The 25,936-nt window shown below is 42.7% G+C and overlaps 1 protein-coding gene across 1 annotated transcript in view; it reads left to right on the top strand.

Moving 5' to 3' along the window:
* Positions 1–25,936, top strand: part of pip4k2aa (phosphatidylinositol-5-phosphate 4-kinase, type II, alpha a) — a 296,126-nt gene that overhangs the window by 932 nt on the left and 269,258 nt on the right. The gene's annotated exons all lie outside the window — the stretch shown is intronic.

Here is a 25,936-nt window from a genome sequence, read left to right as displayed (position 1 = left end):
AGCTGATGTGAAACCGGTGCGCAGAACAGTTCAGGAGTTAGATTGGATCGGAGCAAAGGACCGAGCCGAGCCTGCTTTTGGAGGTGTTCTTCCAGGCGAGGGTCGAAGTGACGGAGCTAGCGAACGAGAGGTGGTTTTGGGTGATTGGAGTTGAAACGGAAAAAATAAGCGGCAGATTGAGGACTAGTGGTTTATCATCCAGTGAGGAAGGCAATAGACAGCAGTTAATAAAAGAAGGAAGGAAGAGTTTAAGGTTTTGTTGAGCTTTGAATGTGGACCTTTTTATCCAGTTAGACTAAGGATTTCAAAAAAGAATATTTGGAAATACTGTGGGCGCAAAACCTTAGGTGGTGAGGCACTGTTAGTATTTTATAAAGATAGTAAGCAATGTGAGAAGGTTTTGGGATTAAAAGCTGTTGGGAGGTAGGAAAATAACACAAAGGAGTTACCTGTATATTGAACGACAGTGGCTTTGGGGAACAATCTCTGGAGTGCCCCGAGATGTATCCCTGGACCAAGTTAAAAATAATTTAGTGGGGGGGAGTTAAATTGTAGATGCCAAACGTTTAAACGGGTTTTATGGTGGAGTTAGAACAGATAGTTTATCGGTGTTGATTAAATTTGATGGGAAAAAGTTGCTAGATAGGGTTAATTTAGGTTGCATGAGTTCTATGGTTTGAGTCTATGTGCTGGCCCCTCAGATGTGTGCACTGCCGGAAGTTTGGTCATGTAGCAGCTGTGTGTAAGGGTAAAAGGTGGTGTAATAGATGTGGAGAACATGATTATGGCAATTGTTGAGAAGGTGTAAGGCTAAAATGTAGGAACTGTGGAGGAGAACATAGCTCTGCCCGTGCAGGGTGTCCTGTATAGAAGAAAGCTGTGGACGTACAGCGTGTTCAAGTGGAAATGGGCGTATCATATACAGATGCCCTGAAGAAAGTACAGAAGACAGTTGTCAATATTAATATACAGAATACAGATAGTTTGAAGGCGATGTGCAAAGTGCATGATTGTATATCAAATGATTCTCTAATTGTTGATAAACTAAAGTTTTGTCACTTTCATGGCTAATGTGGTAAATTGTACAGCCAGCACAAACTAAAAGTAGGACAGAAAATTTAAAATTATATTAAAAGATGCAGAAAACATTTAAAGATAAAAGACTTGCATCTAAAAGTTATTAATGATGCCTTGTATGGAGGAGAAAATAATCAGACTTCAAAGGAGGGTTGTTAGTGGTTTTTCTAATCTTACACTGGAATGCGAGAAGCCTGTTAGCTAATGGTCAAGAATTTAAGACGTTTGTTGAAGATTTACCAAATAAACCTGATGTTGTATACATACAGGAAACCTGCTTGAAATCTCATCTAAGTTTTAAGATACAAAGTTATGTTGACATAAGAGTGATGGGGGAAATGGGCAATGGAGATGGGGTGGTTACCTTTGTCAAAAATGGGATAACGCATAGTTTTGGAGATTGGGGCTGCTTATGAGCCAATGGTTGAAATTTTGGGAAGAATAGTCAAGTATACATTTTTATAACCCTACACCTGATATGTCAGAAAGTGTGGGTGGAAACAGGAAAAATAAGTTGATATGGTGTGGGGATTTCAATGTTCATAGTACTATATGGTGTTTTTGTGACACAAATGTGAGTGGGGTGGTGGAAGACTTTCCGGAAGAAAAATATTCGGTGTGCATCACTGATGGTAGGAGTACAAGGATAAATCTGTTAGCAATGCTGTTTCTACTATAGACCTTATGCTGGTATCTAAGGATATAGCAAGTGTGTGTAACTGGGAAGTGTATAACAATACAACACTGGGGTGGGATCATTTCCCCATTATCTGTAAATTGGGAATAGATGTGTATCAGAGGAAAGATTCTTATCCCCGCATGGAATTTTAAAAAGGCAAATTGGAATGTATTCGATGATTTGTATGAAAGTAGATTTGCTGATCATTTAGTTTTGGGTGAAATCGGGTTAAGCAATACAAACTTTGTAATACTGTATGCTCTGTACTGAAGTCAATAGCTAAGAAATCAATTCCCAGATCATTAAGAGATAATAAAATGAAAGTTGTCCCTGGGTGTAAAAAGGCTTTAAAGGAGTGGAATAAAAATTTTAGGAAAGTTGGGCAGTGTTACGTCTATTCGTCTTTCATAGGATATAAAAGAGCTCAAATTATGGTTAGAAAAGTAGTGAGAAGGGCACTTGGGGGCAACACAGTAGCATACTGGTTCGCACAACGCTTTACAGTGCCAGTGATCTGTGTTCAATTCCCGCAGCTGCCTGTAAGGAGTTTGCACACTCTTCCCATCACTGTGTTGGTTTCCTCCCACAGTTCAAAAACATACCAGTTGATAGGTTAATCGGTCATTGTAAATTGTTCCGTGATTAGGCTAAGATTAAATCAGAGGATTTGCTGTGCAGCACAGCTCGAAGAGCTTTAGGGGCCTAATTTGCACTGTATCTCAATAAAGAAATAAAATGTGTTGGAGAACGTACTGTGATAGCATTGGAAAGAGATTCATGTTGGGAAAATTTGTGGTATAATACAGAAAATAGGGAGAGTTAGAAAACTTGATGCATTACCAGTTTTGTTTGGTGGGGATAAGGTTGCAGTTACTGACTCTGGAAAAAGCAGAATTATTAGCAAAAACATATGTCAGTGTGCGTAGTTCAGCCAATTTAAGTAAAGGATAGGTTATGTAGAGAAACAGTTTTGTCAAGCAATCCTCATATTGCCAAGAAAAAAGAATGTTCCAGTTCCTGCTTGGATATCGAATTTACGTTGTCTGAACTTAAAAGGGCTATTAATAGTGCTGGTCTGACATCACCTGGGAAAGATTATGTTTGTTATAGTGAGTTTACTAGGTTATCGGATTGGAAACTTATGTTGGATTTGAAATTCTTTATAATATGGGTTGAAGGGCAACTTCCTGCTAACTGAAAATTAGTGGTTGTTATCCCTACATTGAAACCTGGTGAGGATCAATCGGGTCCTTCCAGTTACAGACCTCTTTCACTAACTTCAAACGTATGTAAGATAATGGAATGAATGGTTATAGCAAGGCTTTCTTGTTTTCTGGAAAGTACTGCACACGAATCTGGATTTTGTAAAGGGGGAATAACTGTTCACTTCTCCAAGGAGTATGATATAGACAATGGGAGTCCACAGGGGAGTGTGTGTAGCCCACTCCTTTTTAGTACTATGATTAATCCTATTTTCTTAAATGCTGGCTCAGACATTTCCAAATTGTTGCATGGTGCTGATGGTGCTGTGTGGATGAGAGGCAGGAGTAGAGTGATACAACACAGAAGCAGGCCCTCAGCCCATCTAGTCGATGCCAAAACTATTTAAACTACCTACTCCCAATGACCTGTACCTGGACCACAACCCTACATATCCCTACTATCCATGTACCTATCCAAGCTTCTCTTAAACGTTAAAAAAGAGCTCACATGGACTACTTCTGTTGGCAGCTTCTTCCACGCTCTCTGGACTCGCTGAGTGAAGAAGTTCCCCTTAAACTTCTCACCTTTCACCTTTAAGCCATGACATCTGGTTGTAATCCTACCCAAACTCAGTGGAAAAAGCCTGCTTGCATTTATCCTATCTATACCCCTCATAATTTTGTATACCTCAATTAAACCTCTTTTCAATTTTCTACATTCTAAAGAATAAAATCCTGATCTACTCAAAACTTCTTTATAAGCTCAGGTCCTCCAGGCCTTGCAACATCCTTCTAAATTTTCTCTGCACCCTTTCAACCTTGTTTACATATTCCCTGTAGGTAGGTGACCAAAACTGCACACAATGCTCCAAATTAGGCCTCACCAATATCTTGTACAACTTCAAAATTGAATCCCATCTTCTATACTCAATGCTTTGTTTTATGAAGGTCAATGTGCCAAAAGCTTTCTTTACAACCCCATCTAAATGTGATACCACTTTCAATGAATTATGTACTTGTATTCCCAGATCCCATTGTTCCAACCACACTCTTCAGTGCCCTACTATTCACTGTGTAGGACATAACCTAGTTGCTCCTAAGGAAGGGCAAAACTTGCACTTGTCTGCATTAAATTCCATCTGCCATTTTCAGCCCATTTTGCCAACAGATGCAGATCCCTCTGTGAGCCATGATAGCCTTCCTCTACAGTACACCCTCCAATCTTGGTATCATCCACAAATTTGCTGATCCAGTTAACCATATTGTCATCCAAATTATTGATTATAGATGACAAACAACAAAGGACCCACACTAATCCCTGCAGCACACTGGTAGTCACAGGCCTCCAATCTGAGAGGCAACCCTCTACTACCACTCTCTGGCTTCTCCCCACGAAGCCAATGTTGAGTCCAATTCACTACCTCATCCTGAATGTTGAGTGACTAAACCTTCTTGACTAGCCTCCTGTGTGGGACCTCATCAGATACCTTATTAAAGTCCATGTAGATCATATCCACTTGCTTGGTTAATCCACTTTCCTGGTAACTTTCTCGAAACACTCTGTAAGTTTGAGGAGACATGACCTACCACGCACAAAGCTACACTGACTATCCTTAATTGGTCCATGTCTATCCAAATACTCATATATCTGGTCCTTTGGAATACCTTTCAATAACTTTCGCACTACTCATGTCAGACTCATTGGCCTATAATTTTCTGATTTCTATTTAGAACATCTTTTAAACAGTGGAACAGCATTAGCTGTCCTCCAATCTTCTGGTACTTCTCCTGTTGCGAAGGTTGTTTTAAATATCTCTGCCTTGGCAATTTCTGCACTTGCCTTCATAAGGTCCAAGGGAACACCTGTCAGGCCTTGGGGATTTATCCACCTTGATTTCTCTCGGTAGCAAACACCTCCTCCTCTATCATCTACCAGAGTCCATGAGGTTGATGCTACTTTGTCTCACTTTAATAGACTCTGTATCCATCTCCTGAGTAAATACAGGTGCAAGGAATGCATTTAAGATCTTCCCCCATCTGTTTTGTCTCCATACATGGATTACCATTCTGGTCTTTCAAAGGACATTTTTGTTTCTAGCAATCTTTTCGCTCTTAACATATCTGTAGAATCCTTTAGGATTCTCCTTCAACTTGTGTAAGGACATGCTCAGCACAGCTTTGTGAGCCGAAGAGCCTGTATTGTGCTGTAGGGTTTCTATGTTTTTTCTGTGAGAGCAACTTCATGCCTTCTTTTAGCCTTCCTGATTAATTAAGTGTTCCTTTGCATTTCTTGTACTCCATAAGCACCTCATTTGTTCCTACTTGCCTATACCTTTACTTTATTGTCGCCAAACAATTGATACTGGAGCGTACAATCATCACAGCGATATTTGATTCTGCGCTTCGCACTCCTTGGATTACAAATTGATAGTAAATACTAAAAATTTAAATTATAAATCATTAATAGAAAATAGAAAAGGGAAAGTAAGGTAGTGCAAAAAAAAAACCAGAGGCAGGTCTGGATATTTGGAGGGTACGGCCCAGATCCAGGTCAGGATCCGTTCAGCAGTCTTATCACAGTTGGAAAGAAGCTGTTCCCAAATCTGGCCGTACGAGTCTTCAAGCTCCTGAGCCTTCTCCCAGAGGGAAGAGGGACGAGAAATGGGTGGGTCGTGTCCTTGATTATCCTGGCAGCACTGCTCAGACAGCATGCAGTGTAAAGTGAGTCCAAGGACGGAAGATTGGTTTGTATGATGTGCTGCGCCGTGTTCACGATTTTCTGCAGCTTCTTCCAGCCTTGGACAGGACAACTTCCATACCAGGTTGTGATGCACCCTAGAAGAATGCTTTCTACGGTGCATCTATAAAAATTAGTGAGGGTTCTAGGGGCCAGGCCAAATTTCTTTAGTTTTCTCAGGAAGTAAAGGTGCTGGTGGGCCTTCCTGGCAGTGGACTCTGCTTGGTTGGACCAAGTCAGGTCATTTGTGATATTGACCACGAGGAACTTAAAGTTTTTGACCTGTTCCACTTGCGCACCACCAATGTAAATTGGGTCGTGCGGTACGCTACTCCTACTGAAGTCAACAACCAATTCCTTCGTCTTGCTGACGTTGAGGGATAGGTTATTGTCTTTGCACCATGCCACCATGTTCTTAATTTCCTCTCTGTACTCAAACTCATCATTACCCGAGATACAGCCTATAATTGTTGTGTCATCAGCAAACTTGTATATTGAGTTTGATGGAAACTTGGCTACACAATCATGGGTGTACAGTGAGTGCAGCTGGGGGCTGGGTACACAGCCTTGTGGGGCACCGGTGCTCAGAGTGATTGTAGAGGAGAGCTTGTCCCCAATTTTTACAACCTGGGTCCTGTCTGTGAGGAAGTTGAAGATCCAGCTGCAGATTTGAGTGCTAAGGCCCAGGTTCCAGAGCTTAGGAATCAGTTTATTTGGAATGATGGTATTAAAGGCAGAGCTGTAGTCAATGAAAAGGAGCCTTACGTATGCGTCTTTATTCTCCAGGTGTTCTAAGGAGGAATGTAGGGCCAAAGAGATGGCATCTGCCGTTGACCTGTTGCTCCGGTAGGCGAATTGCAAAGCGTTGAGGTTGTCCGGTAGGCTGTGGTTGATGTGTGCCATAACCAATCGCTCGAAGCACTTCATAGCAATTGATGTCAGAGCCACAGGTCTATAGTCATTCAGGCATGCCTCCTTGCTCTTCTTCGGCACTGGGATTATCGTTGCCTTCTTAAAACACGAGGGGATCTTAGACTGAAGCAAGGTGCAGTTGAAGATGTCAGCAAATACTCAGCTAGCTCGCTTGCACAGGCCCGGAGAACCCATCCCGGGACACCATCTGGGCCTGTCGCCTTCCTTAGATTTATCTTCAGGAAGCCCCCTTCTAACGTCCTCCTTGGTGACAATGAATCTCGATGCCACCAGGTCCGGTTCATCCGGAGGGAGTGGGATGGGGAGTCCTCCCCTGTTTGAATCTTGCGTAGAATACGTTAAGTTTGTCAGGAAGAGAAGCGCCACAGTTATTGATATTCTATGTCTTTTCTTTGCGCCCAGTGATACCTGCTATGCACCTCCTTTTTTCTTTTAACCAGTGCCGTAATACCTCTTGAAAACCAAGGTTACCTACGCATGTTATCATTTCACTTTATTCTGACTGGCATACGCAAGCTTTGTTCTCTCAATATCTAATCTATATGAACATAGAGTAAGGAGTTCATTAATGTGATTCAATATACTGTATCTGGTATTATATTTTTTCTTTTGTTTTATAATATGTATTCTCTTGGACCCTGTATTCTTCTATATAGAAATTAATAAAAAATATTGTAAAAATAATGTCTCTAGGAAGAGGTACAGTCGACTTTTCGGGCTGACCCTTCATCAGGACTAACTGAAGGAAGAGCTAGTAAGAGATTTGAAAGTGGGCGGGGGAGGGGGAGATCCAAAATGATAGGAGAAGACAGGAGGGGGAGGGATGGAGCCAAGAGCTGGACAGGTGATAGGCAAAAGGGATATGAGAGGATCATGGGACAGGAGGCCCAGGGAGAAGGAAAAGGGGGAGGGGGGGGAAATCCCAGAGGGTGGGCAAGGGGTATAGTCAGAGGGACAGAGGGAGAAAAAGGAGAGAGAGAGAGAAAGAATGTGTGTATATAAATAAAGGATGGGGTACAAGGGGGAGGTGGGGCAATAGCAGATGTTAGAGAAGTCAATGTTCATGCCATCAGGTTGGAGGCTACCCAGACGGAATATAAGGTGTTGTTCCTCCAACCTGATGCCCCACCTCCCCCTTGTGCCCCATCCGTTATCTATATACACATTCTTTCTCTCACTCTCCTTTTTCTCCCTCTGTCCCTCTGACTATACCCTTTGCCCATCCTCGGGGTTTCCCCCCCTCCACCTGAGTGTGGCTTCATGTGCCCCACCTCCCCCTCGTACCCCATCCGTTAGCTATATACACACATTCTTTCTCTCACTCTCCTTTTTCTCCCTCTGTCCCTCTGACTATACCCCTTGCCCATCCTCGGGGTTCCCCCCTCCCCCTTTTCCTTCTCCCTGGGCCTCCTGTCCCATGATCCTCTCATATCCCTTTTGCCAATCACCTGTCCAGCTCTTGGCTCCATCCCTCCCCTCCCCTCCTGTCTTCTCCTATCATTTTACAATAGACACACCTGTTGTGATCCATATGATTTTAATTCCACATCCCATTCCCATTCTGATATGTCTATCCATGGCCTCGTCTACCGTAAAGACGAAGCCACACTCAGGTTGGAGGAATAACACCTTATATTCCGTCTGGGTAGCCTCCAACCAGATGGCATGAACATTGACTTCCGCTAATGCCCCACCTCCCCCTCGTACCCCATCCATTATTTACTTATATACACACATTCTTTCTCTCTCTTTCCTTTTTCTCCCTCTGTCCCTCTCACTATACCCCTTGCCCATCCTCTGGGTTTTCCCCTCCCCCTTTTCCTTCTCCCTGGGCCTCCTGTCCCATGATCCTCTCATATCCCTTTTGCCAATCACTTGTCCAGCTCTTGGCTCCACCCCTCCCCCTCCTGTCTTCTCCTATCATTTTGGATCTCCCCCTGCCCCTCCTACTTTCTAATCTCTTACTAGCTCTTCCTTCAGTTAGTCCTGACGAAGGGTCTCAGCCTGAAACGTCGACTGCACCTCTTCCTAGAGATGCTGCCTGGCCTGCTGCGTTCACCAGCAACTTTGATGTGTGTTGCTTGAATTTCCAGCATCTGCAGAATTCCTCGTGTTTACATTATAAAAATAATGTAGTTTTCAAAGGTCTTCCACTTTCCAGGTACACCTTTGTCAGAAAACAGCCTGTTCCAATCCACACTTGCCAGATTATTTCTGATACCTTCAAAACTGGCCTTTTCCCAATTTAGGATCTCAACCTGTAGACCAGATCTATCTCTTTATATATTTACATTGAAACTAATTGCATTGTGGTCACTGGATGCAAGGTGGTCCCCTACACAAACTTCTGGCACCTGCAACTCTAGTTTAAACCCCACTATGATATAATTCATATAGTTAGGAAAATGCAGGCAGCTACTAATAGAGGAATGGGGACATTGGTGTGGGTTTATATTTTCTGTTGCAAGGACTGAAGTTATTTGTTTTTCTAAAAGGAACATTGCATCCACAATTCAATTTAAGTTATATGATAAATCTCTTAAACAAGTGTCAGTGGTAAAGTTTCTAGGTACAGTATGTGGATGGACAACTGGCTAACATGGAAGGTGCATGAATAAAATTCTGGGGAAGTGTACAAAAAGTCTAAACATTCAGGTGCTTAGTTGGGTGTGATTTAGGTGTGTGTAGCTCACTTAAACAAATGTATATTGCTTTAATCAGATCTGTCTTTGATTATGGATGTGTTGCTTATGGGCCAGCCTCACCAGTGGTCTTAAAGCCCCTAGATAAGTTCAAGCTCAGGCATTGAGATTTATGTTTTAGTGCTATTATATCATTCCCCATTTCAGCATTACTGGTAGAAATGGGTGAAGTACCTTTACATCTATGCAAGTTACAGCTAGCTGTGGTTTATTGGGTTAACACAAGAGGATATAAAGTTGATCATGCAATATGAGATTGTTGGGAGCATTGTATTCATAAAGTCTCCAGCTTTGGGTGGATAGGCAATGAAGGGGCACAAAATCTTGTATTGTTTAATGAGAATTATGATCCCATTGTACTCCCTTTCTGTCACATCCATGGTTTTACCCTTGGAGTGTGGTTGATGTGGGCCTTCAAGAAAAGATCAAGATGAGAAGTGGTCATTTATCAGTGGCACAGGAACTTTATGCAAGGCAGATATTATGGAATCTTACCTACACAGATGGTTTGAAAGATCCATTAATAGGTTGTTCAGATGCTTCTGTTTATGTTCCAAAGTTTCAGATGACTATTAAGAAAAAGATGATCAGATAATGTACCAGTATTCACATCTGAGATGCTGTTCTTTTTCACACCTTGTGACACATCGGGCAGTATTTATTGCCAATTCCTTAGCATTTTTCTGCTTTTCTATGAGGCTGAGTTGCTAGTTCGACACTCAGCCCAGCACAGATGGAAGCCTACTAGCCAAATTCAAACCCAAGATCATTTGCCACAAAGTTTGGTGCTGTTGTTACACAACTGCCCGGCTACATCTGAGATGGTTGCTATCATTTTAGACTTGGAATGGGTTGCAGAAGTATGCCCTGATTATGTACTTATGTGCTTTTATTTGTTCTTGGTCTTGACATTTTTTTAAAATGGGTATTTCACATTGTAGGACAGACATTTTGGAGATTCGAAGGCTGCATGCTTTAGGCTTGTGCATTTCATGTGGGTGCCTGCCCATGTTTGGGTTGCAAGAGATGAGGTGGCAGATATTCTTGCCAGGTGATCACTTAAAATTAAGGATATAAATATAGTGGTGCCTTTGCATGAGGGGGAGATGAAAGTCATAATTAGAAAGTTTATTCAATCCCTGTGGCAACAGTGTTGGGATAAGGAAAGGAAGAGACGGCATTTTCATAAAATTCAGAGGAAGGTGGGAACTCATCTGGGAGATGGCTGTAAAAGGAGGGAAGATGTTATACTTGCATGTTTACATATTGGACATACTATATTGAATTGGATATACAGTACTTAGAATTAATCTGCATGATACGGTTATTTGTAGTGTTACGTAACCGGCAACAATGAATATTAATCGAGACAGGTTTTATAAAAACAACTGAACATTTATTAAACACATATAAATGATAAGGAGAAAAAACTAAGGAAAACTTTGACTGGAGGTTAAACAGGTACGCAGCCGTTCATCAACTCCACTCGGCTCTAGTTCTTAAAGCGTTAAATGCGAAAACAGTTCTTAAAGCGATACAACATACATCAAAGTTGCTGGTGAACGCAGCAGGCCAAGCAGCATCTATAGGAAGAGGCGCAGTCGACGTTTCAGGCCGAGACCCTTCGTCAGGACTAACTGAAGGAAGGCGATACAGTCAGATACAGTTCTTAAAGCGATAACTTCGAAAGTCCAACAGATTTTCACATTCAGTTGGGAGAGACTTCTCTGGAGAACGATTTCTTCACCGACGCACCTTTACTGCCGGTTCTGTCCACAGGATTCCCGATGCCGAAATTAAAGAGTTTAAATCAACTGACCTTAAATTGTTTAGAGAGAGAGAGCCTTTGTGCATGAACTCATTGCTCTATTGCAAGAGTTATCTCAGTGCAGCTTCTCTTCAACGAAGACTCAATAAGGTCGATCCTTTATTAAACTGCCAAACGATGCTGACTTCTCTCGATCCTTCACTTTGATGAATTCTTCACTCTCCCTTCAAAACTGTCCGAATTGAGTAAATTGGTACTTCCAGCCACAAATTCCCAGTCCAAATAATATGGAATCTTTCAAAAGAATGTACAACCGTTTTAAAAATGAAACTGCATCACAAAAACAAACACGCCACAGAAACGGAGGCACAACATGTTCTACCTGGAAATCTACGAACTCAAAATCCTACTGCGTCACCTGAGTCGACGGGAGCGCATGTCATCACGTGACCTCACATTGGCGGGAAAATCACATCAGGTGACCTCCAAAAGACCATTACATCATTCTCAAAAAAAACAGATCTCCTTGAGCATGTAACAGTAGATGAAGCACATGTCAAGAAATGATGCAGCATATATTGTTTGAATGTAGTTCCTAAGGTGCAAAGGAAATATCTAATTGTTAAATTGAGATCCTTGGGACAGATACAGTTTAACATCTAAAGTTTGATAGGGTTTCACTGCCATTGTAATATATTTAACTGCGTATTTGACTTTCTGAATAGCTTTAGACTTTTTGATATTATTTGAGTTTTTTTTGGCGGGTGGTGGAATATAGTGGATACGCTTCCTGTATCTTTGCTCCACATTCCAATTCAGTAAGTGGTGGTAATGCACCTTATGTTGGTCTGCCTGCTGCCGTTAAACTTTACAAGAAGAAGAAGAAACCTCACTGCCAAGGAAGGAGCATGAAACTACCAGCAGGCAGCAGCTGAGGGTAGGATCGAACATGGATGCTGAACCGGTAAAGTATTGTCGTCGACTGCTGTGCCACCATGTTATCCATTCTCTCTGTACAAAGGGACACTACTGACTGGTAAAGAGCTTATCAGGTTCAGGCTGGTAATCACCTTCCGATATCCATGTGTCTTTAGACTAAAAGGGTGTGCACTTGGTTACCATGAAACTCAATCCCGAGTCTTGGTGCACTTGGAGGACAGTTCAGAGTGTGATTTATGGAATCAGACACCTCAGTTGGGTCCATTAAGGCAAGGACCGCTCTTGATTTTGTTCTTGATACTTGTTGGATCTACCTGGCAGTAGAGACCATAGGTCTACTTGGCATAGAGACAAGTGAGCTCTGACCAGAAACCATTCTGGACAGCAGATGTTTCAGAGGAGGGGATTTCACTCAGGCCCACTGCCCGAGTAGAAAAGCCAGCAGCAGATTGCAGAAGCGCAATTGAGCTCTGACCAGTGACCAATCCTCATTTGGGATTGATTAGCAAGAGCAAATTAAAGGAAGGTGGGGACAAGCACAGCAGCTGTTGTCTGAGTGGACAGGGTCAGAGTGGTGATCTTGAGGCTTTTAGCTCTTCGAGGTTTCAGTGAATAGCGGCTTTAGTTTGAGAAATCAAAGGAAAGAAAAGCTCCAGGTTGTTTTTTTTTCCCTTCTTTATATCTGCTCATTTAGGACAGTAGAGATGCCAGGCAAGATAGTGGAATGCTCCTTTTGCAGGATGTGGGAAGGCAGGGTGGTCTGGTCCCTTGTAATACCTTAAAATAACTTCCCACTGCTGACATCAAACACACAGGCTTATGATATCCTAGTTTCTGCTTAGAGCCTTTTTTAAGACATCTGAACAACATTGGCTATTCTCCAATCGCTAATGATGATTCAAATATCTCTGCAGGGGCTCTGGCAATTTCTATACCTGCTTCCCATAGGGTCCAAGGGAACACCATGTCAGGCCTTGGGGATTTATCCACCCCGATTTACCTCAGGGTAGCAAACACCTCCTGCTTTGTGTGTAATCTGTACAGGGTCCATGAAGTTGGTGCTGCTTCGCCTCACTTCTATAGATTTGGTATCCGCCTCCCAGGTAAATACAGATGCAAGGAATGCATTTAAGATCTTCCCCATCTGTTTTGGCTCCACACGTGGATTACCATTCTGGTCTTCTAGAGATCAATTTTGGCCCTTGCAATCCTTTTGCTCTTAACATACCAGTAGAATCATTTAGGATTCTCCTTCACCTTGTCTGCTAGAACAACTTCATGCCTTCTTTTAGCCCTCCTGGTTTCTTTCTTAAGTGTTCCCTTGCATTTCTTGTATTCCGTAAGCACCTCATTTGTTCCTACTTGCCTTTACTTGCTAGGCACTTCCTTTTTCCTCTTAACCAGAACCTCAGTATCTCTTAAAAACCAAGGTTTCCCTCACTTGTTACCTTTGCTTCGTATTCCAACGGGTACATACAAGCTTTGTACTCTCAACATTGAGTTTTTTGAAGGCCTCTCACTTTCCAAGTACACCTTTGCCAGAAAACAGCCTGTTCCAATCTATACTTGCCAGATTATTTCTGATACCATCAATGCTGACCTTTCTCCAATTTATAATCTCAATCCATGGATCAGACCTATCTTTTTGCATATTTACTTTGAAACTAATGGCATTGTGGTCACTGGATGCAAAGTGTTCCCCTACACAAACTTCTGTCACCTGCCCTGTCTCATTCCCCAAAGCAGATCCAGCTTGCATACTCTGTCTCTGGGACTTCTATATACTTGAAGGGAACTTTCCTGAACACATTTGTCAAACTCTATCTCATCTACAAAGAAGAGAAAATCTGCAGATGCTGGAAATCCAAGCAACACACGCAATCTAATCCTTTTACAGTATGGGATTCCCAGTCAATATGTGGAAAGTTAAAATCAACTACTTTAACAATCTTATGCTTTTTGCAGCAGTCTGCAATCTCTTTGGAAATTCGTTTCTCCAAATCCCTAGGTCTGTTGGCTGGATTGTAATATATCCCCATTATCATGGGGCTGCATTACAAACCTTTTTTATTTTTCAGTTCCATCCATGATGCCTCACTAGTCAAGCTTCATCCTGAAAGAGCACTGCCATGACATTTTCCCTGACTAGCAACGCCTCCCCTCCTGCTCTGTCATGTCTAAAACAACAGAACCCCGGAATATTGAACTGCCAGTCCTGCTCCTCCTGCAACCAAATCTCACTAATGGCTACAATGTAATGATTCCAGGTGTTGATCCATGCCCTGAGCTCATGCACCTTTCCTACAATATGTCTTCTATACGCAGTTCAGTGCACAAGTCCCACCATGATTCCTGCTTTGTCTGAAATCTTACCAACTTCTGCCTCTATAACCTCTTCTTTAACTGTTCTGGCACTATGATTTCCACCCCCTTGCAACTGTTGTTTAAACCCCACCATGCAGCATTAACAAATCTTCCCACGAGGATATTAGTCACCCTCCAGTTCAGGTGCAAATGATTCCTTCTGTACAGGTCCTACCTTTCCTGGAAGAGAGCCCAATGATACAAAGATCTTATGCCTTCCCTCCTACACCAACTCCTTAGCCAGATATTAAACTGTACAATCTTCCTAGTTCTGGCCTCACTGGCATGTGGTATGTATAGCAAACCTGGAGGTCTTGCCCTTCAGTTTAGCACCTAACTCCCAGAACTCCCTATGCAGAACCTCATCACTTGTCCTACCCATGTCATTGGTACCTACCTGGACTACAACCTCTGGCTGTTCTCACTCCCACTTAAGAATGCCGAGGACTCCATCTGAGATGTTCTCGACCCTGGCACCTGGTAGGCTACATACCATCTGGGAATCTCATTCTCACCCACAGAACCTCCTGTCTGTTCTCCTAAGTAACGAATCCCCTATCAGTACAGTCTGCCTCTTCTCCCCTTTTCCCTTATGAGTAACAAAGCCAGACTCAGTACTAGAGACCTGACCACTGTGAATTTCCTCTGTTAGGTCAACCCCCCCCCCCCCAACATTATCCAAAGCAATATGCCTGTTGTTGAGTTGGATGGCCACAGGGGTACTCAGCACTGTCTCCTTAACCCTTTTCCCCTTCCAGACTTTTCACCCAGTTTCCTGTGTCCTGCACCTGAGTGTAACTACCTCTCTGCAGGTCCTATTTTTTCCCCCCCTTCAGCCTCCTGAATGACCTGGAGTTCATCCAGTTCCAGCTCCAACTCCTTAATGCGAATTGTTAGAAGCTGCAGCTGGATGCACTTCTCGTACTCAATACCTTGATTTTTGAGGGCCAATATGCCAAAAGGTTCTTTACGATTTAGATAGGTGTGGACTGATTTCGGATAGTCAGCATGATTTTTTACCCAATCTTATAGAGTTTTCTGAGAAAGCTACCAGGAAAGTGGATGAAGGCAAACAACTGGATGTTGTCTACATGGACTTTACTAAGGCATTTGACGAGGTCCTGCATGAGAGGCTGATCAAGAAGGTTCAGTCGCTTGGCATTCAGGATCAAGTAGTACATTGGATTAGATTTTGTCTTTGTGGGAGAAGCCAGAGAGTGGTAGTAGAGGGTTGCCTCTGACTGGATGTCCGTATGCTGTATGGATCAGTCCTGGGTCCTTTATTGTTTGTCATCTAAATCAGTGATCTGGATGATAATGTGGTTAACTGGATCAGCAAGATTGTGATTGATACCAAGATTGGCGGTGGGGGGGGGGCGGTGTAGTAGACAGTGAGGAACGTTATCTTGGCTTGCAAAGAGATCTGCATCAGCTGGAAAAATGGGCTGAAAAATGACAAGTGGAATTTAATGCTGACAAGTGTCAGGTGTTGCACTTCGGTAGGACCAACCAGGGTCGGTCTTACACAGTGAACGGTAGAGCACTGAGGAGTATGGTAGAACAAAGGGATCTGGGAATACAGGTATATAATTAGTTGGAAATGGCATCACTGGTAGATAGGTTCGTAAAAGAACCTTTTGGCACATTGGCCTCCAAAAATCACGGTATTGAGTACAGAAGATGGGATATAATGTTGAAGTTGTATAAGACATCGCAGAGGACTAATTTGGAGTATTGTGTGTAGATTTGGTCACTTACCTACAGGGAAGATGTAAACAAGGTTGAAAGATTACAGATAAAATTTACAAGGGTATTGCAAGGTTTGGAGGACCTGAGATACAAGGAAAGATTGAATATGTTAGGACTGTATTCTTTAGAATGTAAAGGATTGAGAGGAGATTTTATAGAGGTATGCAAAATTGAGGGTAATAGATAGGGTCAATGCAAGCAGGCTTTTTCTGCTGAGCTTGGGTGGGACTACATCCAGAGGTCATGACATAAGGGTGAAAGGTGAGAAGTTTAAGGGGAACATGAGGGGAAACTTCTTCACTCAGAGGGTTCTGAGAGTGTGGTATGAGCTGCCAGCACAAGTGATACATGCGAGCTTGATTTCAACATTTAAAATAAGTTTGGATAGGTAAATAGTTAGTCGGGATATGGAGGGCTATGGTCCAGGTGCTGGTCAATGGCTGTAGGCAGTTTATATGTTTCTGGCATGAACTAGATGGGCCAAAGGGCCTATTTCTGTGCTGTACTTCTCTGTGAATCTATAGCTCTATGGTGGCAGTCTGATTCCCCCTTCCAGAAGAAGGTGCATCCTCTGCTGACCTCCTTCCTTTGTCCCACCTGGCAAGCCAAGTTTTGCTGAAGGCAGCACTGTCAATCGTAGATTCCGAGACCATGATCGCGGTTATTCGTGTTGTCAATGAGGTTTCTAAAGTCTCCAGCTTCCAAAGTTTTTTTTTCATGTTTTAAATGCAGTGATAATGATCCTTTCCATTGAAATCTTCTTTCACCTTTGCAACCATTAGAAACACCTTCTCTGCCATTGAGGTCTTTCTGTATCTTTCTTTGTGTGGAGCTCCTTTCTTCTACCTGAAAGGCTCACCAGGATTATATGCTTCACATGGTGCTGCTCTTCGAGTCATTATGACATGCAATGCTCGCCATCTCATCAAGATATTAATCCTTGGAGAGGAGTCATTTCTCAGCAGTAAGCTGCTGATAGCATTCCAGTACTGGGGATATAGTTATGCTCAGGGAAAGAGGCAAAGACATTCCCTCCAAGCTCAGGGTCTTTTGAGACGACACATGCCATTGGGACCTTGCTGGTGCATTCATGCAGTTAGGTTTTTGAGAGCTCTCCGAATTTAGATACGTTATATTCTGTGCAATACCTTTGGTCGTACATTTGAGCCTCAACTGTATGCACAAGTTTATAATGGCTCTCAGTGTCCTTGCTATTGAACACCTACATCACCCAACTTCCTGCTGATTCCTGCAGAGAAAACCTCTTGCAATATATAGTTTGTAGTTTGTAGTGGATCATGAGAGGAATTTTCTCAAGGTGAATGTCAGTTTTCCAGTTGCGCGCATGACTTTTTAACCTGAGAGCAACGATTCAGCTGGCATTATCAGTGGGCAGTGCAGTCCAGGAACAAGCTATCTCCTTTTCCCATACCAAACTTGCCCACACAAATGTGTTCTCCAACCATAACAGCTAGCTTAGAATCAAAGATAGACAACCAAGGTCCAAAGAGAATGGAAAAAATGCCATTTCTTTGTCACAATGCCAGGGTGAAGGCTTCAGGCTGGATACTACACAGTATGACAAGTCAAAGGCAGCAGTTGATATAGTCCCGGAGTCACAGAGAAGTACAGCTCAGAAACAAGCCCTTTGGGCCATGCAGTCCATGCCAAAATCATTTAAACTTCCTCCTCCCATTGAGCTGCACCAGGACCATAGCCCTCCATTTCCCTACTATCCATGTACTATCCAAACTTCTCTTAAATGTTGAAATTGAACTCACATGTACCACTTGTGCTGGCAGCTCACTCCACACTCTCATGAGCCTCTGAGTGAAGGTATCTCCCCTCATGTTCAGCTTAAATTTCTCATCTTTCACCCTTGCACCCACCAAGACCTCTAGTTGTAGTCCCACCCAACCCCAGTGGAAAAGGCGTGCTTGCATTTAACCTATCTATAACCTTCATAATTGTGTATAACACAATCATGTCTCCTCTCAATCTTCTACAATCTAAAGCATACAGTCCTAACCTATTCAATCTTTGTTTATAACTCAGGACCCCCAGACTCAGCAACATACTGGTAAATTTTCTCTGCACTCTTATCAACTTTGTTTACATCTTTCCTGTAGGTAGGTGGCCAAAACTACGCAAAACTCCAAATTAGGCCTCACCAACATCTTATACAACTTCAATATAATATCCCATCTTCTGTACTCAGTGCATTGATTTATGAAGGCAATGTGCCAAAAGCTTTTTTTCTCTCTGACCCTATCTACCTGTGATGCCACTTTCAATGAATTATGTCCCTGTATTTCCAGATCTCTTTGTGCTACTGCACTCCTCAAAGCCCTACCATTGACTGTGTAAGACCTACGCTGGTTGGTTCTACGGAAGCGCAAGACCTTGCACTCATCTGGATTAAATTCCATCTGCCATTTTTTAGCCCATTTTTTCCAGCTAATGCAGACCATGATGGCCCCCAATCTCAGAGTCATCTACAAATTTGCTGATCCAGTTAACCACAGTATTGTCCAGATCATTGATATAGATGACCCAGGACCAATCCCTGTGACACATCACCAGTCAGAGAGGCAGCCCTCTACTACCACTCTCTGGCTTCTCCCACAAAGCCAATATCTAATCCAGTTTACTACCTCATCCTGAGTGTCAAGCAACTGAAACTTATTGACTAACCTCCCATACTGGACTTCATCAATTGCCTTGCTGAAGTTCATGTAGACAACATCCACTGCCTTGCTTTCATCCACTTTCCCGGTCACTTCCTCACAAAACTCTATAAGACTGGATAGACATGACCTACCTCACACAAAACCATGCTTAATCAGCCCATGTTTATCCAAATATTTGTATATCCGTTCCTTTGAGATACCTTTCAATAACTTTCCCACAACTGTTCTCAGACTCATTGGCCTATGATTTCTTGGTTTCTGTTTAGAATCTTTTTTAAACAGCGAACAAAATTGGCTATCCTCCAATCTTCTGGTACCTCTTCTGTCGCTAAGGATGTTTTAACTATTTCTACGAGGGTCCCAGTAATTTCAGCACTTGCCTCTCGTAGAGTCCGAGGGAGCACCTTGTCAGGCCCTAGGGATCTATCCACCCTGATTTGCCTCAAGGTTGCAAACATCTCCTCCTCTGTAATCTGTACTGGGCCCATGATGTTGATGCTGCTTCACCTAACTTCTATAGACTCTGTATTCATCGTCTGAGTAAACGCAGATACAAAGAATGCATTTAAGATCTGCCCTGTCTGCTTTGGCTTCACACATAGATTGCCATTCAGGCCTACCAGAGGTCCAGTTTTGTCCCAAGCAATCCTTTTGCTGTTAACATACCTGTAGGATCTCTTAGGAATCCCTTCTCTCTCACCTTGTCTGCTCGAGCAACTTTATACCTTCTTTTGGCCTTCCTGATTCCTTTCTTAAATGTTTCGCATTTTTTGTACCCCATCTTTTGGGAAAAGCAACAAGAAACAAGGGGCCTACACAAAGAAGGCAGCTGACTCAATTGCCCGTTTATTGTTTATGAGTTGTTTATAACTTATTTTGCTGATTCTACTTTAATGAAATAGCGTCTTGTATCAAGTTTTGTCTTATAATGCAAGGTTTTAATTTCTTTCCTTGATCTATTTTGTGGTTTCTAAGCCAGGATTTTATGATAACAGTTGATGCTAAATGGGATTACTCAACTTATCTTAAGCAGTTTCCATATCAAACATTCAAAATCACCTTCATGGCCTCCACACATCTGATTTAAACAGTGTATAGCTATCAAAAACTTTCTTCCATATCTTCGCAGTCTGACTACCTCAGTGTATCCTCTCTGTCCATATTACTTCATCCCTGTGCCTTCAGCAATTTCAGTTCTATATGCCAGAATTTACTTATAAGCTCCTTGCTATTTTCTTTGCAGCCTTGAAACTTGCTCATATCTTTATGTTGCCACTGCTCATTCTGTCCTTCTCTCCAATTAAAGATGCTTGTGCATCTTAATTTTATTAAATAATTAAGTAATGAAAATCTCCTTACTTGTACCTTTTTGTTTGATTCCACATTTCTTGTGTTACAGCAATAAATACACTTCAGAATCAGTTTTATTCTCACTGGAATGTGTCATGAAATTTGTTAGCAGCAGCAGTTCAATACAATACATAATATAGAAGAAAGGAAAAAAAAATAATAATAGTAAATCAATTACAGTATACTGTACATATATTGAATAGATTAAAAATCATGCAAAAAACAGAAATAATAGATATTTAAAAAGTGAGGTAGTGTTCAAGGATCCAATGTCCATTTAGGAATCGGATGGCAGAGGGGAAGAAGTTGTTCCTGAATTGTTGAGTATGTGCTTCAGGCTTTTGTACTTCCTACCTGATGGTAACAGTGAGAAAAGGACATGCCCTGGGTGCTGGAGGTCCTTAATAATGGACGCTGCCTTTACGAAACACCGCTCTTTGAAGATTTCCTGGGTGCTTTGTAGGCTAGTACCCAAGATGGAGCTGTCTAAATCTTTCAACCCTCTGCAACTTCTTCTGGTCCTATGCAGTAGCGCCCCCCACCCCATACCAGACAGTGACACAGCCTGTCAGAATGCTCTCTGTGGTACATCTATTGGAGTTTTTGAGTGTATTTGATGGCATCCCAAATCTCTTCAAACTCCTTATAAAGTCTAGTAGCTGTCTTGCCTTCTTTATAACTACATTGATATGTTGGGACCAGGTTAGATCCTCAGAGATCTTGACACCCACGATCTTGAAGCTGCTCACTCTCTCCACTTCTGATCCCTCTTTGAGGATTGGTATGTGTTCCTTCATCTTGCGCTTCCTGAAGTCCACAATCTGCTCCTTTATCTTACTGATGTTGAGTGCCAGGTTGTTGCTGTGACACCACTCCACTAGTTGGCATAACTCGCTCCTGTACGCCCTCTCATCGCCATCGGAGATTCTACCAACAACGGCTGTATAATCAGCAAATTTATAGATGGTATTTGAGCTATGCCTAGCCACACAGTCATGAGTATATAGAGGGTAGAGCAGTGGGCTATGCACACATCCCTGAGATGCACCAGTGTTGATTGTCAGCGAGGAGATGTTATCACCAATCCGCACAGATTGTGGTATTCTGGTTAGGAAGTCGAGGATCCAATTGCAGAGGGAGGTACAGAGGCCCAGGCCCTGTAACTTCTGAATCAGGATTGTGGGAATGATAGTATTAAATGCTGAGCTATAGTCGATGAACAGCATCCTCACATAGGTGTTTGTGTTGTTCAGGAGGTCTAAAGCCATGTGGAGAGTCATTGAGATTGCATCTGCCATTGATCTATTGTGGTGATAGGCAAATTGCAATGGGTCCAGGTCCTTGCTGAGGCAGGGGTTCAGGCTAGTCATGACCAACCTCTCAAAGCATTTCATCACAGTAGATTTAATCGTATACATTGAGAACACTGCTGCTACTTGAGTCGCGTCTAGGCGCCCCGGAAGACGAAAGAGCTGATTGTGGACTTCAGGAACAGTAAGATGAATGAACAAATAACAATCCTCTTAGAGTGATCAGAATTGGAAAGAGTGAGCAGCTTCAAGTTCCTGGGTGTCAAGATCTCTGAGGACCTAACCTGGTCCCAACATATTGATGTAGTTATAAAGAAGGCAAGACAGCAGCTGTACTTTATTAGGAGTTTGAAGAGATTTGGCGTGTCAACAAATACACTCAAAAACTTCTATAGTTGTACTGTGGAGAGCATTCTGACAGAACATCTGCCCGAGTTGGTGTATGCATATAATGTGACCCCTCACGCAACCACCGGGTACTCACCTTACTATCTGTTTGGGGTGGATCCCTACTTGCCTGTGGATGCTCTGCTGGGGCAAGAACAGACTGTGGACCGGAAACACGACCGGCTAGCTGTACACCAGAGCTGACTGAGGGATGCGCATGCCAGAGCAAAAGAATACTCTGAACAGAAGGCGGCAGAATGCACTGCCTGGCAGGAGGACGAAGTTTACTGTCCCAAAGTTGATGTGACTGTGCTGGTTTACCTGAGGAACAGACCATTAGGCCGTAATAAGATCCAGGATGCTTGGAACTCAACCGTCTACAGGGTGGTAGAGTACTAGGCAACACATACACTGTGGAACCTTTGGAGGGTGGGCCTAGCAAGAGGGTGAACAGGGTAGACATCAGGCCCTGTGAGAACCATCCCACTCCAGCTACCCGAAGGAGACTGCAAACTCCAGTAACTCAGACCGGCTCACCCCCGGGGCATGAATCAGGTTCTGAGGATTCAGAGAATGGTGTGATATTGGTAGAAGATATGTCAGAACAGGGTGCACAGAGCCTTGACCCTAGACTAGACAGCATATCTTCTGAAAATATGACACCTTCTGGAACTGAGACTGGGGAGCCGATGACTGCTAATGCAGGGGCGGAGGTCGGTACCCCTCCTGGGGCAGCACCCCCCAGGAGTAAACAAGTGAATGCTGGACAGCACACTAACCACATCGCGATCAAGGTCAGTCCTTGATGAGGCCTCCATAAGTCTGGCAGCAGTGTCTGAGATACTGACTAGTCTCAGTCCAGTTCTCTTTAGAGAAGCAGTTAAGGAGGTTAAAAGCACCCTTGTAGTGAGCGAGTAATCAAGGACGATTACTTTTATGCAGGGGAGAATGTAACGGGTGACCGTCGAATCTTATTCATTATCGTTAAAAGTGTACTTAGGCATCCATCCGGGTAATGCTAGAATAGTTGTCTGTGCCTTTAAGTGGAGACGGTGATGTCATTACGCACACGCGGGATAGTGGGGAGACCATTTTTGTTTTTGGCAGAAGAAGCTGGTGGGGCTTTGGGATTGAGTTCCTCCCAGAGATACTGGGCATGGTGAGGAACGGTGAGTATTAATTGACAATATCCATGTGAATTCGTTTATGCTTGTTGGCGAATCGAGAATATCGGTAATTTGACATGTTTTACATGTGGATGCTTTAGATTTTCATGAGTGAAGGTATCGGCGCTGGATAGCGTGGCTTGTGCAAAGTTCCTTACTGGCCAAGTAGGTCAGTCTTCCTGTAATTTAACTACCAGGCAATATCTTGTGAAAGTTGTGCCAAAGTGTACCTTTTGTCTAACTTTATTGTATCATGACTGATTATGAATGTAACAGCATAACGTGAATGTTTAGTCTCTGTTTGGAAGTTTAGCACATGTGTGCTAAAAGGGAGTAGACGTGTTAGATGAAATGTATTCGCTTACATTTTCGCTGCTATGTATAAGGTACAGTGTTGGTGGGATTCTAATGTTGTTTGTATTGTGTTCCTTCAGAATTGCCACTACCGTATTAGTTTTGTGGGATTTGTTTTATGTATTTTTACACTGCATACGCAATTCGTCGATACGGAAGAGTGTGGATCGAAAGTTAAACTGAGATTGTAATGGCAGGAACTGGTTGTAAATTTGTTCGTTTTGTTTTGAGACCCTCTTCCGGCATGAAGACATCTAAAACAAATTAAAACCTGAAAAAAGTATTTGTTGTCCTGAGTGTGTACTTTTCCCCAGTCTACAAAAATCATTTAATAAAATCAATTTAAATTGGCTCAGAAAGGCAAAACAACTGGAAATGAAGGTGGGAGATGAGGGAGAGACGGAGGGAGGCTACAATGGATAGCTTCTGTAAATATGCACGGGATGCACAGCTGTTTCTGTTGCAGGTAACTTGCCAACTTTGTGCTGCCTGTAGATTTACATAACTGCTACATTCAGCCAGCATTAACCAGCAGGTGACTAGATTTTCAGAGAGGTCAGCTTCAACTAAAGCCAGTCTGCATTGTTCAGTAACTGCTTGCAGATAGGCATTCTGGAACTCTTTATGGATTCTGAAAGTTCCAGCAAAAGCTTTGATGGAAAAGATGCAAATTAGGAGATACAAGCAAAGATACAAACTGTGGTATTTATAAAAAGGGATTGGGTGTGTTGGAGCTTCAGTCATTCAGAGATTCTGAATAAAAGGTTTCTAGTTTGTCTCTTCCCTTTTCAAGTTATCATTCAACCATCCATGAATACAGCCAAACAAATTGGCATTCCTCTGGGGCCAAGGTGTAAAACACAGTACCAACCATCATACACAGTACAAGGCACATATACAGGTACACAAAAAAATTATGATACAGACCAAGTCCCTGACTCACATAAAGTGCAGTTTGATAGCGAATGAGCAATTCTACTGAGCAAACCATATAATAATTACAGCGTGGAAACAGGCCATCTCAGCCCTTCTAGTCCGTGCCGAATTCTTACTCTCACCTAGTCCCACCGACCTGCACTCAGCCCATAACCCTCTATTCCTTTCCTGTCCATATAGCTATCCAATTTAACTTTAAATGACAGCATCGAACCTGCCTCAACCACTTCTACTGGAAGCTCGTTCCACACAGCCAACACTCTCTGAGTAAAGAAGTTACCCCTAAACTTTTGCCCTTTAACTCTCAACTCATGTCCTCTTGTTTGAATCTCCCCCACTCTCCCCCAAACACTGGTGGCAGAACTGATGGGAAGGGGCTTCCTCAATCCTTCATAGAGGGCCGTGGCACAAGACCTATTCCGACCTATAGCCAAGGCCACGCAACTCCACTCACTTCGATCTTGCCAAGAACCAATGAACTGGAATTGCAGTTTTCTACATTACCAATTATCATTTCTGTAATGAATAGGCTTGGTGAGTCAGTATGAATTTTCAAGGCTTGTAAAGTTTAGGAGAAACAAGACACATCTCCATGGCCGTGTAGCCATAGCTTGTCATATCCTCTTTCTTTCCACTTCCTGTATCTGTTCTAGAACCAGTCTTTGGCTGAGTTCTCGCGACCTGACTGGTGGCATAGTGGCATCATCTTTGGGATGAAAGATCCTGAGTTCGAATCCAACTGGCTCCCCTGCACGCTTCCCGTCTGTGCTGGGTTACGAGCTGGTGATCTCTTTGGAAACTCACCTGGCAGAAGGCAATGGCAAACCACTGCTGTAACTTGCCTCGTCAGAGAGGCGTGAAGGGAGATTGTCCGCTAACCGGAGAAACTCCGGATGCGACGTACCTTTCCTTTTCCTCGTGTTGGAGAAGGTATACAGTCCAAAGAGCCCTGCAGTACACAGAACATGTAGTGTTTAGTGCAGCAGGATATCATTGTTTCAGTGTGTGAATGGTCTTGTCTATCATATTTTAGATGGCAATTTGATATTCATTAAAAGCATGTTGCCCAGGTGTCTGTGGGTTGTAAACTGATCGAAAGCCATGTCAAATTGTAGCTGCTATTTCTTGTGAAGGCTCAAATATAGGTGCAATATGATATCGTGTAATCAGATAAATGTCCTAATATTTTCTGTTTGTTTTTTCTAGCTATTACTTCATCTGATTTCAACTGTAACCCTATTTTGTGCAACTCTGCTACATTTTTCCTTCACCTCTCCTTTCCAAAGAAAAGGGGGAATTTTAAAGGAGATTTACGAGCTGTTTTTTTACACACAAGGCTAGATGCTTGAAAGATACTCACCAGGAGAGGTGATGGAAGCTGATACAATGCCAGGGTTTAAGAGGCATTTAGACAGGCGCTCGGTCAGCACTGACATCATGGGCCGAACGGCCTGTTCCTGAGATATATTCAAAGCCCAGCCAGCCAGTCTTTTGAATATAGAAATATTTAAGGTGATCGGGCAAAATCAGCATGATTTTATGAAAGAAAAGTCAAATTTGACAAATATATTAGAGTAACAAAGGGATTTAGAT

Source organism: Mobula hypostoma, chromosome 3 (assembly GCF_963921235.1).
Source record: "Mobula hypostoma chromosome 3, sMobHyp1.1, whole genome shotgun sequence".
NCBI classification, from domain to species: domain Eukaryota; kingdom Metazoa; phylum Chordata; class Chondrichthyes; order Myliobatiformes; family Myliobatidae; genus Mobula; species Mobula hypostoma.
This window is presented reverse-complemented; position numbering and strand designations above follow the sequence as displayed.